Below are 19,345 nucleotides of genomic sequence, written 5' to 3' on the forward strand. Positions count from 1 at the left end.
CATGTTTATTCTTAAATGGAGGGGGGAGAAGATTCAAGCCCAAAAACCTGACTTTGAATAAAGGGTTGCCATCACTATGCTATGATATTAATTTCAGTCACTTTAAAAACCAGAACAAAACAGGGGGTTACTATCCTGGTTTCCATGAACGTAGCATCTAGAAGCCTGTGCCATCTTGAAAGTGGTTCCAGAGGTCCTCAGTCTCTGAATGATTATCCCTTCCCCATCCCACACCAGCCTGGCACCGCCTTCCAGGTACACAGCTGCAGCTTTGGTGCTGAAGTAGCCTCAGACTGGGGGCACCTCTGTCCCCTGTCTTTGCTGATTGTAAAATCCCCCTCCCCCCGCACACACTCACACCCACACCTCGCCTCATCACTGCTGCTCACTTTTTTATTCCCCCCCCCACACACACCCCTTTCTGTCCTAAGATCTCCTTCCTTCCCCTTCTAAACCAAAGCACAGGGACAGCTTGCACAACGGCCCTGGAAGCACTTCCATGGTGATCGTTTCCCTTTCTTTTAAGTTTTCCATGAATCAAACCTGGCTTGCGCAAATGTGCACAAATGAGGGAACGAAAGGGCTGTGAGCACGAGCTTGGCAGCATCTATAGACGAGCATTCCATTCTCCATGGCAACTACTTGAATCTTCGCTTGGGCCCAGGATTATACTTACCCCCCCCCCCCCCAAAAAAAAAACCCCAAAAAACCCCAGGCGAGGGTTTCTCATTATAACTGATCTCTGCTCACCTCAGCTTGCTGGTTGCTTTTGTGCCACCAGGAAAATACAATTCTCAAAAAGAAGAACAGGAGGACTTGTGGCACCTTAGAGACTAAAGCTTTCGTGGACTACAGCCCACAGTCCTCCTGTTCTTCTTTTTGCGGATACAGACTAACACGGCTGCTACTCTGAAACAATTCTCAAAATTGATCATTTAAGATAAACCCCATTATTTCGATTTACGCTTCCTACTGAAAACCCCATTGAGATGTGGGAAGTATCTTCCCTCAAAGGGAATAGATTAATCTCCTCAGGGTCAGCATGTAGACCAGAAACTGGACACAGCTCTAGTCTATGCAAGAAAACCAGGATTTCACAGCAATAGCGTGGGGAGCTAGGCACTCCCTGGATATCATCTCTTCCTGATGCCATGGTTTCCTAGGCAGCTATATAACCATATTCTTTCCAACTCTGCCTCCAGATACACTAGAAATCTAACAGGGACCATGCAGGGCTTAGTACTGCTTGACACAGCATTACATTTATGATGGTTTTCCTATTGGGATTCTGCTGTTTTGGGAAGGGAGCATGCCAGACACACAAGGGCACTTCCCCACACATATGCAACCTCACACCCAATCCGCAAATCCTTAAAAGCCAACTATGCCTGAGGCCTGCCTCAGTCTAGCCAGCATGTCTTGCCCAGCTCTGTTCAGGAAATCTGCAGACTTTTGTTTCTGTAGAAGGAATGTGTATGTGCAACTTTACTAACTTGCCTCCAATTATGTGGCACGAACACAATAATTTGCATGCTGGCCTGTCACTATGGAACATAATCCGTGTGCTGAAAGTGCCTTTCAGTAATATATATTTGAGCCCTCCCAGATACCAGCCAAAAGACTATTCATTTCATTGGGTTTCTTAACAATTTCTGGAATTTCTAATTACACTAGCAAGAATAATGTAATCAAGCCACTTTATATTGGCTGTTTAGGTACTACGTGCATCTGCAGGCAGTTAAAGCTATCAATATAACTGTTAAAAGAAAGAAAGTAATAATACAATAAAGTTATAAAGCCATAGATCCCACCTGGAGTGAATAAAACACACCACTTAGTTAATGAAAGAGAGAAAGAAATCCAAATTTGTTTCACACAATATCTTCCCTGCTAAATGGCAAAGAGATACATAGAGCATTCTGATCATACATTATTTTTTCATGAACTATTCCTCAGAGCTCCTGGTCTTTATCAATCAATAGCATCTAAATTACAAAAGGTTACAAAACAGAGAAACATATCAATAAATAATGACATGAAAATTATGGTTCCCATCATTTAAAAATGAAAAAAGAAAACCCCACAATTCTGAAGTGCTAGTGATTTAATAAATAAGTTCCAAATTCCCAAATAGTGTTTCCACAGTTACTTTATCATCTAAGTAATTGTTCAAAGGATACAGATATAGAGTACCAAGTTCTGCTCTCAGTTACAACTGTGTACCCGTTAAACAAGATTTTCAAAACTAGTGATTTGAGGCACCAAACCTGAGGCCTGATTTACAAAGGAAGTGTGCTCCACACCTTCTGAAACATCAAGCCTCTTTCAAGGTGTCTCCATTTGGGCATCCAAGGTCACCCAATCACTCATGAAAACTTTAGCCATTGAAGACAAAAGGATTTATGGGAATAACTGAAGGCAGAACTGAATCAAACATATCTAAAAATGTACAAACAGAAGGATTCCCATGAGAGCTCTACACAGTATTATATTCTCCATACACACTCTGGAAATCTGATACATGATTTCATGGGTTCGAAAACTCATCAAGAATACAGACTGTTCAATACAAAGGGACACCATACATTTTAAGAACTGATAAAAAATTCATTTTTTATTAGCACAACACTATAATGTGTCTGGCAGTAAGAAAAATATTTTTGTTTCCAATCCAAGTACCATGTTTCTGGAATCTAACATTACCTTATTATATTACCTTATTCCAGAGGTAATTATTTCCTAACAAATAGGATTTGATAAAAGTCCTTCTTTGTCATCCTCCCTGAAGTGGGCAGTTGGACTGATTCTGGCCATTGGGCCATGCAGCCCTGACAGAGGGAGCAGCCCGACTGACTCTTACCGAGCCAGCCTTACTGAGCCAGGTGGCCACCCTGAATCTGACTGTTGGACCACACGGCCCCAAGAGAGGGTGACCCTATTGATTCTGTCCATTGGGCCACGCAGCCCTGAGAGAGGGCGGCTCTACTGACTTGCCACTAGGCCACACTGACTCTGACCACTTGGTGATACACCAGCTGAACTGGAAAGCCATTTTGATTTGGGCCATTTGGCTCCACGGGAAGGAGCCATCACCCTGACTCTGGCCATTGGGCCATACAACCTTGAGAGAGAGAGAGGGACTATATTGACTTTTACTATTAGTATCCACCACCCCATGACAAAGGGTAGTCGTAAGGATGTGACTGTGGGGAGGGTATTACCCTATTCCACCCCAAAGAGGGGACAGGGCGCACTTACCCCACGCCAGGCACCATAATTGTATACCATATTCTAGCAGAAGTCGCACCCCGGTGCCAAATACAGGAGGTAAAATAACCGATCCACTCCTACTCGAGATTCCCATTTATACATCCCAGGATTGCATTTGCTCATTTGGTCACAGTGCCATACCGAGAGCTCATGTTCAGCTCGTTATCCACCATGACCCTCAAATCCTTTTCAGAGTCGCTGCTTCTCAGGACAGAGTCCCCCATTCTGTAAGTACAACCTTCTTTGTTCCACCATGTATACATTTACATTTAACCATATTAAAACACATTGTCTGCTTGTTCCCAGTTAACAGAAGATCCGTATCACTTTGAATCAGTGACCTGTCCCCTTCATTATTTACCTCTTCTCCAATTTTTATCATCTGCAAACTTGATCAGTGATGATTTTATGTTCTCTTCCAAGTAATTGATAAAAATGTTAAACAGAGTAGGGCCAAAAACCGAACCCTGAAGGACCCAGCTGGAAGCACACCTACCCAAAGACAATTCCCTGTTTACAATTACATTTTGAGACTCAGTTTTTAATTCATTTAATGGGTGCCATGTTAATTTTGTACTACTCTAGTTGTTTTAAAAATCGAACTGTCGTGCAGTACCAAGAATTCTGTAAGGAGTTTGACTAAGTATATTATGTCAACGCTATTACCTTTAGCAACCAAACTTGTAATCTCATTAAAAAAAAAGAAAACATGTTTGACAGGTTCTATTTTCCATATTGGCATTATTTACATTACCCTCCTCTAATTCTTTATTAACCAAATCCCATAGCAGCCATCTGTTATTTTTCCCAGTATTGATGTCAGGCTGATGATACTTAAATACCCTTTTTAAATACTGTCATGATACTAGTTTTCTTGAAGTCTTTTGGAACTTCCCCAATGTTTCAGGACTTTTTGAAAAAAAAAAAAAAAACATCAACATTAACAGGCCATCGAACTCCTCAGCCAGCTCTTTTAAAATCCTTGGAAGCAAGTTATCAGAACTTGCTGATTTAAAAATGTCTCACTTTAGTAGTTTCTGTTTAATAACCTCCTGAGATACCAGTGGAATGGAAAGAGTGTTCTTATCAACCTCTGTTGATACTATATCTGTTTGTTTCCCTAAATACAGAACAGAAATATGTATTAAATCTTTCTGCTTTTTCTACATTTGATAATTCTACCATCTCCCATGTAGTAATTGACCAACAATATTGCCAGGATAGTTTTGATTCCTAATAGATTTTAAAATCTACCAAATTATGAGAATGATATCACCCCTTCCTTTCTCTCTGTCACTATTGACATCTGACTGCAAAGCATGGTGAAATAATGGAGACAAGTTCATGTCCGGTAGGTCTCACTGAAAGCAGCTTGTTCCAGTTGACGGGTGGATACTGTGCTGCAGTCTGAAGGGACATTAACTGCATTGTGTGTCCTGTCAGCAGCAATGGGACATAAGTTACAACTTCATTGGCAAAAGTGTAGAATATTTTTCTTTTTTATATTTTACATATACATATCTAACTATAGTCATTAATTCTATCTTGATAGAACAGTGAGACCAGTGATAGGAGAAATGGATCTCTCTTCATTTTAACCCCATATCAAGGTTATATTCTACGTGTTCTGACACAGTTTAACAGGTGGCCCACAGTCCTTCAAGGCATGGAGAACAATGACTCAGAGGTGTGTTGCCAAGACACCACCCCTTGCTCAAAGCTGTGGGTGCAGTTTTCAAAAGCACATGTGACTTCTGAAAATTGGAACTGAGAGCCTAAGTCACCAAAGGTCTGATTTAAAAAAAAAGTTATTTAGATGCCAAGCAGGATTTTCAAAAGCACCTGAAGTCTCAATCTAGCCAAAGTGACAGCACAAGTCACCTGCATAATTCCACAGAGGCCTATGGGAAATTTAGTGATTACACCACAAAACATCTAGTGAAATGATTATGTCAATATTGGCACTATTGTAGTGTATTCTCCAAAGTGAGGATTTTATTTATATTCACTAATGTGCTTTGTAGGTTCCCAACATTATAGTTCTATTCGGACTGTTTAGATCTCCTTGAAATGATAATATTTCCAGGAAGACAAAGTGCTGATTTTTTTTTCTGTTTTGCTCTATGGCTTTTTCATCCCTCCCTATAGAGATAGAAAAGTGCAGAATATATATTTTGGCTTCATCTGTAGAAACATTTTACTCTTGGCCAATATTCCCAACAGTTGTTTTATCAGCTTTGGTGATACTTTTTGATTTTACCTATATATTTACAAACACACTTAAGTGAAAGATTCGCATGGACTTCAATGATTTTTCATTGGCTCCTGTACCATCTTATACCTCTGAATGACTATTTCCCTTCTTCTTTGACTTTCCTTCACAGTCTCTGTACCAGTACTAAGCCATCTTAGCCTAATATGAATTATACTCAAAGAAAAACATTAGTGTCTTCGCTTCTAAGAGTCTGTGTGTTGAGCCTATTTCTATTAAGAAGCAAGTATTCTGTACCTCTGGCAACAATGAATTCTCAAAGTTCAGATTTAATGCAATGATTTCCCGCTTACAATTAGTTGGATGCTACCAGTTTCTGTCTTAGCTGCTGTTATTTTTCATTATCGCCTTGGCTGTAACTCCTCTCTCACATTATATGGGATTTCATTTTCTAATCCAGTTTTTATAATCCCACCCTATACTATGGTTTTACCAGAATCCATCAAAATCCAATCAATCATTATCTTATTTTGTGTTAATTAGTTGTGCCAATGTTTTCTCTAGCCCCAGTTTTCTAATGTTTGAATGATCAACTTTGCAAGAATAGCATTCAGGAAGTTGTTTTTATCCCTTGTGGGAGACATGTGCTTAAGACCCTTTTTTAAAATAAAATAAAATTAAATTAAAAAATAACCTTATTCTGTGTGAAGCATCTCTGCTGTGTATCTCTCATATGAGTTTCTGATTTCCTTTACAATAGACTGATAGACATAATACAAGCGCCTTTTATATAGCAGTTTTCAGCAGTAGATCTCGAAGTCCTTTACCAAGGAGATTGGTATTATCCCCAAATGTAAAAACTGGAAAATAGATATGGAAAGTGGAAGTGATGATTTATTAGTTATATCAGAGTCATACCTAGATGCCCCAAGTCAGATCAAGGCCTCATTGTGCCGGGCTCTGTACAGACATGCAGTAAAGGTACATCTACTCGCATGTAGAGTACAGACAATGCACAGCCAGCTAGCATGGGTAAAATTAGGAGTGTAGATGGTAATGTAGAGCTTAGGCAAATGACCTAAGTACCTGAATCCCCAGGATATTTATCCTACTTGGTCTTTATACACACCCACGCAGTGGCTCCCACATCTACACTGCAGTGTATGGAGTGTGTAAATCCTCCATGTTCTTTAGTAGCTAAACCTGGAGAAAAAGCTACTAAACAAGCCATTTCAAAGCTAATGGCCAGCATGTCTCAGCTGTCACCATCAAAACAAAAATGATCTCTCGCTTCAAGTAGGGTATACTGTCCAGTGGTTAGCTCACAGGACTGGGTGTTTTGCTTTTCCACAGGATAACAACAAATATAACCTTTCAGCAAGGATAACTTGCAAAAGGCCTCTCGCATACCTCACATAATGGTGAAAGAACAGGTTAAGGACTATTTAGAAAAGCTGGACATGCACAAGTCCATAGGGCCAGATCTAATGCATTAGAGGGTGCTGAGAGAGTTGGCTGATGCGATTGCAGAGCCATTGGCCATTATCATTGAAAACTTGTGGCGACTGGGGGAGGTCCCGGATGATTGGGAAAAGGCAAATATATTGCCCATCTTCAACAAAGGGAAGGAGTAGTATCCGGGAAACTATAAACCAGTCAGCCTCACCTCAGTCCCTGGACAAATCATGGAGCAGGTCCTCAAGGAATCCATTTTGAAGCACTTGGAAGAGAGGAAGGTGCTCAGGAACAGGCAACATGGATTCACCAAGGGCAAGTCATTCTTGACCAACCTGATTGCCTTCTATGATGAGATAACTGGCTCTGTGGATATGGGGAAAGCTATGGACATAATATATTTCAACTTTGGCAAAGCTTTTGATATGGTCTCTCACAGAATTCTTGCCAGCAAGTTTAAAAAGTATGGATTGGATGGACGGACTATAAGGTGGATAGAAAGCTGGCTAGATCATTAAGCTCAACAGGTAATGATCAATGGCTCGATGTCTAGTTGGCAGCTGGTATCAAGCAGAGTGCCCCAGGGGTCGGTCCTGAGGCCAGTTTTGTTCAACATCTTCATTAATAATCTGGATGATAGGATGGATTGCAAGTTTGTGGATGACTCTAAACTGGGGGGAGAGGTAGATACACTGGAAGGTAGGGATAGGGTCCAGAGTGACCTAGACAAATTGGAGGATTGGGCCAAAAGAAATCTGATGAGGCTCAACAAGCACAAGTGCGGAGTCCTTAGGACGGAAGAATCCCATGCACCGCTACAGGCTGGGGACCAACTGGCTAAGCGGCAGATCTGCAGAAAAGGACCTGGGGATTAAAGTGGGCGAGAAGCTGGATATGAGTCAACAGTGTTCCCTTGTTGCCAAGCAGGCTAACAGCATATTGGGCTGCATTAGTAGAAGCGTTGCCAGCAGATTGAGGGAATTGATTATTCCCCTCTATTCAGCACTGGTGAGGCCACATCTGGAGTATTGCATCCAGTTTTGGTCCCCCTGCCACAGAAAGGGTGTGGACAAATTGGAGAGAGTCCAGCAGAGGGCTACAGAAATGATTAGGGGGCTGGGACACAGGATTTGTGAGGAAAGGCTGAGGGAACTGGGATTGTTTAGTCTGCAGAAGAGAAGAGTGAGGGGGGATTTGATAGCAGCCTTCAACTACTTGAAGGGGGGTTCCAAAGAGGATGGAAATAGGCTCTTCTCAATGGTGGCAGATGACAGAACAAGGAGCAATGGTCTCAAGTTGCAGTGGGGGAGGTCTAGGATCGATAATAGGAAACACTATTTCAGTAGCAGGATGGTGAAGCACTGGAATGGGTTACCTAGGGAGGTGGTGGAAACTCCATCCTTAGAGGTTTTTAAGGGCTGGCTTGACAAAGCCCTGGCTGGGATGATTTAGTTGGGGATTGGTCCTGCTTTGAGCAGGGGGTTGGACTAGATGACCTCCTGAGGTCTCTTCCAACCCTAATCTTCTATGATATCAGCCACAGAAAACAATACACCCTTATAATTGCATAGAATAGACAGTACACTGGGAGTCAGGAGTTCTGTTCCCACTTCGCCCCCAAGTGCTGCCATTTTTGTGCGGCCTTGGTCAATCATGTTACCTTTCGTTAATTCTGCTTCCGTCTTTAAAAATAGGAATATTAATGTTCCCTGATCTCACATGGATGTCATGAGGCTTAATTCCTTAATGCATATTCATCACAGATTTCAGATGAAAGTCCCTATATACATGCAAATTATTATTGAGCTCTGATGGGTTTTTGGTTACCATCCAAAATCACCAGCAACAGTGATTTTGCCTGTGGAGTAGCTAGGGTCTGGCCACTTTGAAAATGAATGAGAAAATATAATCCAAATAAACTGACATTGACCTCAAATTATGTCCACGTTACAGCAGTTAAATTAACAGCACAGTGCTTCTGTCTTCCTGAAGAGGGATCCACACAAAGCCATATCCTGCAGCTCCCTGACTGCATGCTCCAGGAGGAAGCAACAGAGCCAAGAACGTCATGACTTTAAGGATGGGCCCAGAAAAATCACCAAACCACCGGAGAGCTACAGCAAAGTACTGAGGGATATTTTGAACGTGTCCTTAATTAGGGACTGATTCTGAATGTCACAGGAGTTGGGGGAGTTTAGCATCTCATTAAATTTCCATTCACTTCAATCGGATTTGTATCAGACCCATCACAACATACAGGGTCACCGTCCCTCTTAAAACAGGAGGCATTTATTAACTAAAACAAGTAAACCATCTTCCACACAGCTTGAATCCCAGCTGTCTCATTGTTTAACAAAGACCATATCCACCCTGGAACTCTGACACACAAAGAAATCTAGTAGCTGGACCATATATTTCAAACAAACATACAATTTACAAGGCCCTTAATGAGAACATGTGCCCCAGAAAACACGGATAGATAAGCAGTAAGAAACTTTGACTATCATTTTTTCCATGGTGAGTAATTTCCCCTTGAAGACAACCAATAATACAACTATTTTAGCTGCAGTTTTCTGGAGTAGTACTGGATTGTGATAATTTTTTACAAACAGGATATTACCAGGGGAAGCAATCCTACACATTAGAGTAATGGCTCTCAACTAGGGGTATACATACCCCTGGGGGTAGGCAGAGGTCTTCCAGAAGGTACATCAGCACATCTAGATATTTGCCTAGTTTTACAACAAACTACATAAAAAGCACAAGCAAAGTCAGTAAAAACTAACATTTCATGCAATGACTTGTTTGTACTGCTCTATATACTATACACAGACACTTAAGTACAATATTTATATTCTAATTGATTTATTTTATCATATGGTAAAAATGCAAAAGTAGGCAATTTTCAGGAATTGTGTGCTGCGACACTTGCATTTTTATGTCTGATTTTGAAAGCAAGTAATTTTTAAGTGAGGTGAAACTTGCGGGTACACAAGACAAATCAGACTCCTGAAAGGGGTACAGTTGTCTGGAAAGGTTGAGAACCACTGCATTAGAGGACATAGAAAAAATTAGGGTCAGATTTCAGAAGCGCTCTGTGCCCATTTTCAGAAGTGCTCAAACAAGTGGACAGTTTTTCAAAGAGCTCAGGATGTCGAGCATTGAGCTCTACTGAAAATCTGACTGAATCACCACAATGGGAGCTTCTGGGTACTCAGTATTTTAAAACATCTGGACTTTTTTAAAAATCTGGTCCTGCTTGTAAATTGAATTCTTTAAAATCCAGCCCTAGGCTCTTTTGAAAAATCTCAGGTGAAATCTTGGTGCCACTGAAGTCAATGGGAGTTTTGTCAATGGCTTCAAAGAAGCTAAAATTTCATCCCTCTTTTTTAATACTGCTTTTGAGGACATGGTATCACAATAGAATAGGAACATTTGCACTGTGATTCTTGTCCACCAATACCCAGAGAGCTACAACAGTGACAAATTGTTGTTAATCTAACAGTACAGGTATTTCTGAGGAGTTCCACCAGGGATGCTCAAACAGCCCCCTGGGAGCATGGTCGATAATTTAAATGGGATGCTTTGGGAATTGAACACACATCACTCATTAACAAGAATGCAAGTGATAGGCTTAATTCCTCTCACCCTCTGTGCTGAAAATGTGCACCTCAATCTCATTCTATAACAAAGCGTTTAGGAGTGTTCAGCCAATCAGATCAATGGAGTGGCTCAACACTCACTGTAATTATATATTTAATTGGTTATCATGCTGAGGTGCTAGCTTCTCTTAGATTGTTTCATTTTAATAGCTGGACTGTCCTCTTCTTAATGGCAAAAGTAAGATCCTGTTATTTCATCAGTCAGTTGTATTTCAAATAGCTGTTCTTCAGGGTGCCCTATGACCCTGATTTAGCCACACCAATTCACACGAGCAGAGGAACTGGCCTTTAAAGACCAAGTCAGAACTGAGATAGCTCAGTAGAACTAACTATGCATCGTTAGGGCGTCAGGTAAATGAAATATTTTGATGGACTTTCTGTACCAGATGTGAGTACCATGTCATCATGATTCAGATGCTACGCAAGGTTTCTTTTCTATATCCCTGTATACTGCACTTTCCATGTTTCAGCAGATACATTCTAAGAGATGTTGGTAGTGATAAAACTTTTATAGACACCCCGATGTGATCCATCTAAACAAGATTTTTATCTTGACTATGATAAATGAAAGCCCAATTAGCTGAGTAGAGAAATCTCTATCAAGCAAGTCGGTTTATCAAAAAAGTAAAGAGTCTCCATTAATGAATGAATCACATTGTTTTGACTGGGTGAAATCAATTTACTTTGATCCCCTTCTCCTCCCCTCTATACCCCTTCTTTCTATTAAGACACAAGATGAAGAAAATCAGATCATGCATTTTTATTTCACTTAGAGAATATTACACCAACTTGACAGACATGTTTGACCCGCCCCCTCCTGCTCAAAGTATTATTCACCATTCTCCAATATTCTAGAAGACACTTGTGACAGGCAAAAAGAAACTCTGAATTATTTGATGTAATATTATTAGGATGCAACTCTCAGGATTGTAATAGGAGAGTGCAGACTCCATCCACAGATGGGCAGTGAAGCAGGTAAGGGACACAACTGCATTCTAGCTTAAGCTTTACAGCAGAAGGCTTGCGACAAACTCCAGCAGGATATTATGTAGTACCACACTGGTGCTACCGACACTCATGAACGAAAGAGGGGTTAGTTGTGGAGACAGAGAGAGAGAATACAGCCAGGCTAGTTCCCAACTAGAACTGGTTCCACAGGAAATTCCATCAATTTTTTTTAAATGTTCCAAATGGGAACAAAAAGTTGAAACGTTGAAGTTTCCTGCAAAATAAGATTTTTCGGGGGGAAAAAACCCTCATTTGTGGCCAATCGGAATATTTTGTTGGATACAGTCAAAATGTTTCATTTTGATTTGTTTTATATTTTATTTATATTATACCAAATACATTTCAAAATGAAAAGCAATTAAAAAAAGGGTCCCATTTTCTCAAAACAAAATGTTGTCAAAATTGACATGTTGCTGTGGGCTATGTGCATTTTGAGAAATAGGCAATGGGGGGGGAAAAGTGTTCCACTGGGAAATTTTCCATCAGCTTTAATTGCAGTAGTGTAAGTGCTGTGTGTTTGTTGTTCTATAGCTTATTTCTTGTTAAGTAAATGAAACCCAACAACTCAGTCATCAGTGAAATACTACAGACTAGGTTCACTCTTTAGTAATTGTAGAAGAGAAAGGGGGAAGATTGACTCCAAAGAGCTGACCACCACCACAAAACATTTTAATAGGAGATGGCAGGAACTAAACTCTTCAGCGAATTACATACATCAACAGGGTTTTGGCAGATTCCCACGGACATAATGTGCTGCACTTCCAATGCACCCTTAGGTAGATATGGTTTCTTGAGGTTCCTTTTGAGAATATGTTCCGTACCAGAAGTATTTCACCAAACTGGGTCCCAGATGCTAGAAAGGTCTGGGTCAAATTGTATCTTGATGATCCAATCATCTAGGGCAAAACCACTACTGAATACTGGAAATTGCAAGAAGAAACCACCAATCTTAAAATTGAACAAGGAAAAGTATCAGCTTTGAACAACTGAAACTCAGAAATTAACCATAAAACAATCTTGGTTCTAATATAGTTCCCATCACTGTAACATCTGTCACCTAGGGGGAATAACTGATGATGAGATTCAAGGAATACTTCAAATGCAGATTCTTGAAGACAAAGGGCATTTTCAGATTGCAAAGTGTGTTGCAATATGTCAGTAAATTCATATTCAACTATGTGGAAAACTCAGCCTCAGAAAACTCCTTCCCAAATACATAGAATGGACATGAATGCCAGAACATAAGACAGAGGAAAACTTAAAATGAATTCACTTAGCTTCTATGTCTATATTAAACATATATATAAACAACTAAACTTAGCTCTCAGTTACACTGATGTAAAACCAGATCAATTATCCTGAAGTTGTAGTACAAGTGAAATCACTGAGGTTTCTCCAGATTTACACCACTATAACTGAATGCAGAATTTGACCCTTAGTCATTTTATTCCCTAAGGAAATTTAAGAAGGTGGATGGGAAAGGGAAATTTGAACTTTCCTAGGTGAAATACTATCCCCTCCCCCACAATTATTTCAATATACATCTCAACCCCGATATAATGCTGTCCTCGGGAGCCAAAAAATCTTACCGCGTTATAGGTGAAACCATGTTATATTGAACTTGCTTTGATCCGCCAGAGCGCACAGCCCCGCCCCCCGGAGCACTGCTTTACCGCGTTATATCCGAGTTCCTGTTATATCGGGTCGCATTATATCGGGGTAGAGGTGTAGAATTCTAAAACACTTATCCTATTGACAGCATTTTTTCTTAGTTCCACAAGGCATAATGCAAACTTGTCCTTAAGAGCTGAAAAGATTAATTCTTTCTAAAAAAAGTTTAATTTTGTCTATAGGGATCTCCAACCCTTATGACAGGTCTGCGCTATGATTGGTGATCGAAATAAGAAACAGACTGTAGCATGAAGACTTTTTAAAAATAAAGGCAAATTACAAAAATTGCTCTTCTAAATGAGTTGAGATAGTCTCTTTGAAGAAGAGGTACATTAACTAAGTTGGTAAATATGTCATAATATACCCTGTTACTTTATGTCTAGATGGGAAATAGGATGAATCAGGGACCCCATAATGTATTTTCAGGGACATTCCCATAGGGTGAAACAAGCTGTTCGACATTTTGGATGAAATAGGATAAAGTATTTTTGGACCTAATCTTCCATTTATACCGATTTTACAGTGGTATAACTCCAGGGAGACAATAGAATTACATTGGTGTAAGAATGACATAATGACCCTTAACCTTCAACCTAGATCACATGCAGTGGCAAACATTCATCCAAGTAGGGACAAAAGCCACACCCCTATAAAGACAGATACGGCTTGTTGGGAAAATGTTTTTTCCCGCTCCACTCCCAGAAAAAAAAAAGTGTGTGTATTTATGTAGGTGTATATATATTTATGTGTGTGCATGCATATATTTTAAGATTTTGCAAAACATCCACTTATGTCAAAAAAACTGTTTTTCATTGAAAAAGTGTCAACTAAAATGTTTTAGCAGTTCTTCTGGTAGGGTACTACACAACTCCCATAAAATTAGATCCTGTACTACTGAGGTCAGTGGAGTTTTGCAACTGACTTCAGTAGATGCAGAATTTAGCTGTTCGTACATACAGTGGATCCCCATAAATTTAGAGAGAAAGTGGGTGAGGTAATATTTTTTAATTGGTCCAACTTTTGTTGGTGAGAGAGAACCTTTGCACAGAACTCTTCTTCAGGGCCCGTGTAAACTCCTCTCTCAACAACAGAAGTTAGGCCCATAAAAGATATTTTCTCACCCACCTCTTTTGTCTAATATCCTGGGACCAACAAGGCTATACTACAGAAAACAACAATTTTTTCTAATATGAGATGCCTTTATTTGCCATGTGATTTATTAGGATTTAAAGAATTGTTAATAGTCATTGTGTGTATATATGGCTTTTAATATTTGAACTCTCTTCTTTTTATGGAGATATACCTATCTTATAGAACTGGAAGGGACCCTGAAAGGTCATTGAGTCCAGTCCCCTGCCTTCACTAACAGGCCCAAGTACTGGTTTTGCTCCAGATCCCTAAATGGCCCCCTCAAGGATTGAACTCACAATGCTGTGTTTAGCAGGCCAATGCTCAAACCACTGAGCTATGCCTTCCCCCATGAATTAATAGTTTGTTTTAATTCTTCATCTGGTGCATTTGTAACAATTATTTCATCATATCATTAGCCAGAATCAGGATTTTTTTTCTTAACAGCATGTAGCTTTTACCCAACTACACTATAGGAGAACAGTGAGTCTACTGATAAAGGAATAAGACCTTGAACTACCCAGAGCAACAAAAGCTTATTTGTCATGACTCCTGTGTTTTTCTGCATTTTAAAAGTGACAAATTACATCACTGAAGATGAAATGTGATGAGCATAGAAAAATTGTACTCAGCAATTTAAACATATAGAGCTTTTAAGGTAGACAAAAACTTTAATTATTCATACTACCAATGCCTTACCTGAACCAGATGCATGGAGACATATGCGTCTCTATTAATTTTTTTTTGACACAACCGAAGCTTTGATTTTCCTTATAGTTAAAGAAACTCAGGAATATTAACAGCCCTTGACATTGTTTTGCGCTGTCAATTACAGCAATGGAACATTTTGCTGATGACAATACCTAACGTAGACCCTATTATTCCAAACGCAGTGAACCTAGGGAAAAGTTTTGATTTGAACTCAAATTTGACTTTTCACATTCTGTCACTGATCAAACTTTCAAATGTAAAATTCAACAAGATGGTATCTTTAAGTTCTGGCACTGTCTTTTAAGATGACACACGTTACAATGGTTCTTAGAAAGATCAGTTTGGGCTTTGTCACAAGCAAATAAAAGGTCTCGAGATTCGTTATTTTTTTAAACATCCACAAAGACCAATGTAACATACTCACCATTCCGGAGTGGCTTTTCATAGCAAAACCTGGTGTTGTGGCACTTTTGCCTCTTATCCCCCTCAAGACCCCTGTGGTTGTGTGTGGCTCTTTGGCCAAGTCACACTATAGGCTACTCCTTCTCAATTCCCACACAACACTAGTCATCAATACATCTTCCACCCCTCCTAGGCTCCTCTTCAATCTCATGATTCTTTCACAGAAAGGACGTTCCCAGACTTCTGTTGGAGGCTGGTGAGAAGATCTCAAAAAGCCCTGGATAGACCCAAACATCACTTAAGTCTCAGGCTTCAGCTTTTAGTCTCTGGGTTCTCCTCAGCTCCTTGCTGCTCTTCCTGAAAACCAACCCACAGGGCTGCCTGCCTGAGGTCTTTTCCCCTTTGTCAAGGCCCACTAAAGGAGCCCAATACAACTCTGTAGATTTTCAGGATCAATCCTGGCCCAGGCCCTCTGCCAGAGGTCTCTTCCCAGGAGACGATTCCAAGGCCTACGCTCCCTCCAGTTTTCCTCCCTCCTGGATCTCTTCATCATTGTTTTGATCAACTCTTTATGAGAACAACCCAGCTCCTCCCCACCTTGTTCTGCTAATAAGTTGTACCTAAACACACCCTCTGGGCACCACAAAGTGGGCTGAGCCCTCAGGCTCCCATTAACCTTTTCATTGCCAGTGTAGGGGTGAATACCCCATCATAACCAGGTATTCTGAATACCTCAGAATTCTCAGATGTCTGATACCACCTCCGTATTGCACTGTGAAAACCAAAAACAAAGCTAAGTCCTTTACGACTCATATGCTATGGCCCTGGCCCAGCAATCTGATCTCTCAGGGTCTAGTATATGTCAAGAAGACCAGTAACTTAAGGGCTTAAACCTACAAACAACCCAAAGAGCCCAGATAAGCTGGGCTCATCAGCCATAACCACAGAACCACCGAGGAGGGGTGGACTGGCCCTTTAAGAGGGAATTGTTCCAACCCACCTGGCCTCATTAACAGGCTTTTGATGGCCTGATAGAGGATAGCTGGTCCGTACAAAGAGACTAATTCAGATTAAGAATGCCCCAGGAGATGGATACATTTATAAAGGGGGAAAGGTTCCCCCGGCCCCTTCTGCAGATGAACGCCATAGAGAGAGATTGTGACAAATATGTAGTCATCCAAAATATGTCTCATACTGGAATTATTTTCTCATGAAATTCTTCAGTCACAGCAGATTGTGCCATTCCCTAATAAATGAATACCATATATAGCCGATAGATCCTCCACTGAATCAGCATGGTTGCTATAGTACATAGTCTGTGATGCAGCCCCAAACACTCAGTCATGCAATTGTTGTAGGTCCTATATTATATTAATTCCTTTCTATGAAGCAGTGTTTTATCCTTTTAAAGCAGAAAGGAGATTTACAACTTTCCAACCTTTTATGAATTCTAGATCTTCCTTTTCTTTGGTGGCTCAGGCTAACAACACTTAGAGATAAGGTTCTAAGGGACAGCAAGGTTATCTTAAATGGACTTTGCAGAGCATCGTTTCAGAAAGTCAAATCAGTTATTATTCTCCAGCCACCTCAAAAATGAATCTTATTAATTTGTCCATTTTTTAAACTCTATCCTGGCCATGTGCCAAAGCAAAACCACCGGACCACTCTGTCACAGAGTAAAAAAGTACTCAGAGCTGGATCCTCAGCTAGTGAAAACTTATATAGCTGCACAGTCTTCAATGGCACTGTGCTAATTTATACCAGATGAGAATGACCATTACCGTACTGAGTCATTCATCGAAGGTATCTCATTTGATTGTATTTAAATCATGCAGAAGTCATACGGTTTAGTGAATCTGAACATGCATAAATAAACCAATGCCACTTATATGACATTGCTGTGAATGAAGCTAATCTTAAAATTGGGACGTCTGAAAAGAATTACAGTAAGTCATGGGCAGAGCTGAGCCTGCTTTATATTCAACTTGTTTAACTGCTTTATAAGCAAAGATATCATGGTTTTTTGACATGAATATGGAATATTGCTCTGAATTTCATCAATTCTGGTCATGAAAGCACTTCATGAAATTTGGTAGAAGACATATAAAAGAGGAATAATCGCTTCATCCTTCTTAATCCACTTGTGGCAAGCTGCTGATTTTGGGTTTTTTTGAGGGTCTACATGTAATTGAAAATAAAATAAAAAGAAAAGATTTTGATCAATATTAGTGGGAGCAGAAAAGTGAAATTTTAACTATAGACAATATTAGGTCTCCTGCAGAAATGAACTGCTACTGACTTTGTGCTCTTATCTATGAGCTGCATTTTCCCCCTACTTTCCAGAAAGCCAATTTAAAGGATTTATTCCACAATAAAAATAAAAATCCCGCACCATTTATATAATAAATATTGTAAAGCTGAAAGAATTCTGTTACATACCTGAGAACATGAACATTTTGAATTAACTTAGATATGACATTGTAGATAAAGCGCATTAAATATTAAACACTATGCATTAAAGCAACACAAATCAATTCAAATTACTTGGGAGCAGCAGTAGCCCAGCAGTTTGTATGCGCAAAAGTTGTAATTTTGTTTGGCTGAAAAGCAAAGGTCATGAGTTGGTGACAGTAATGGGGGAAAATGCTGGTTCTATTTAGAGATTATTTAATATTTATAGTACAGCAGTGCCCACAGGTCCTGATTGGGTTCAGGCTCGATTGTGCTAGATACTGTACAAACATTAGCTCAGCCTTGAAGTCACACCGATTTCTTAACCTACATGACAGGCATTTCAGAGAAATAGGTCTTTTTCACTGTAAAATACCAATGATTATAGACTAATTCTTCAAAGGAGAATGTCTAATAGCAGTGCCTACAAAAATTGCATTATAATTCTGAGCTGTGTTTACAATAACGGGACAGATTCTCCAATAATGTCCATCAGTGCCATACAGTTGAAGTCAATGGCGTTAACACCAATTGACTCCTGCTGAGGATCTGGCTAGAGCTTCTCAGGTAACGGTTGTCCCTTCCCAGAAAAAAAAAAATTAAACATTTGAAAAATTGTTCCTATCCTGTACTGGGATGAAAAGGCAAATTCTCAAAGATATACACAAACGGAATAACCAACATTTAGGGGGCTGGGTTGGCTCAATCAAAAAGTTTCACTTTTGATACTGAACTTTTTAGTCTAATTAGCTTACATTTTTAAACAAAAATGTAATTTTTGTGGTTGGTAGTGTATTTTGTACCCTGCTATTACTGTGTCCCACTAATTATCATTCTTCCACCAAGTTTCTATGATGTCTATTATATTAATATCCTCATTTAATACAGATGCTCCAGTTCACCCATTTTAGTATTTAGACTTCTAGCATTTGTATACAATACTTATAAAATTTGTCAATATTTACTGGTCTGTCTTCATGTGATGTAATTGAATGGGACTCTTTCATTTGACTGTTTCTCTTCAATTCCTAGCTGTACTTTATCAATGTGCAGCCTCTTCTCACTAATAAATCCTCCCCTAAGGGATCTCTCTGTCTGGACTGCATGCGCATCCCCATGCCCTTAGTTTAAAAACTCTTCTATGACCTTTTTAATTTTATATGCCAGTAATCTGGTTCTGTTTTGGTTTAGACGGAGCCCATCCTTCCTGTGTAGACTCCTCCTTTCCCAAAAGGTTCCCCAGTTCCTAATAAACCTAAATCCCTCCTCCGAGTACCATCATCCCATCCATGCATTGAGACCCTGCACATGAACTGGAAGTTTCAAAGAATGCTACACTGGAGGTCCTGGACTTTAATCTCTTACCTAGCATCCC

Source organism: Chrysemys picta, chromosome 9 (assembly GCF_011386835.1).
Source record: "Chrysemys picta bellii isolate R12L10 chromosome 9, ASM1138683v2, whole genome shotgun sequence".
Taxonomy (NCBI): Eukaryota; Metazoa; Chordata; order Testudines; family Emydidae; genus Chrysemys; species Chrysemys picta.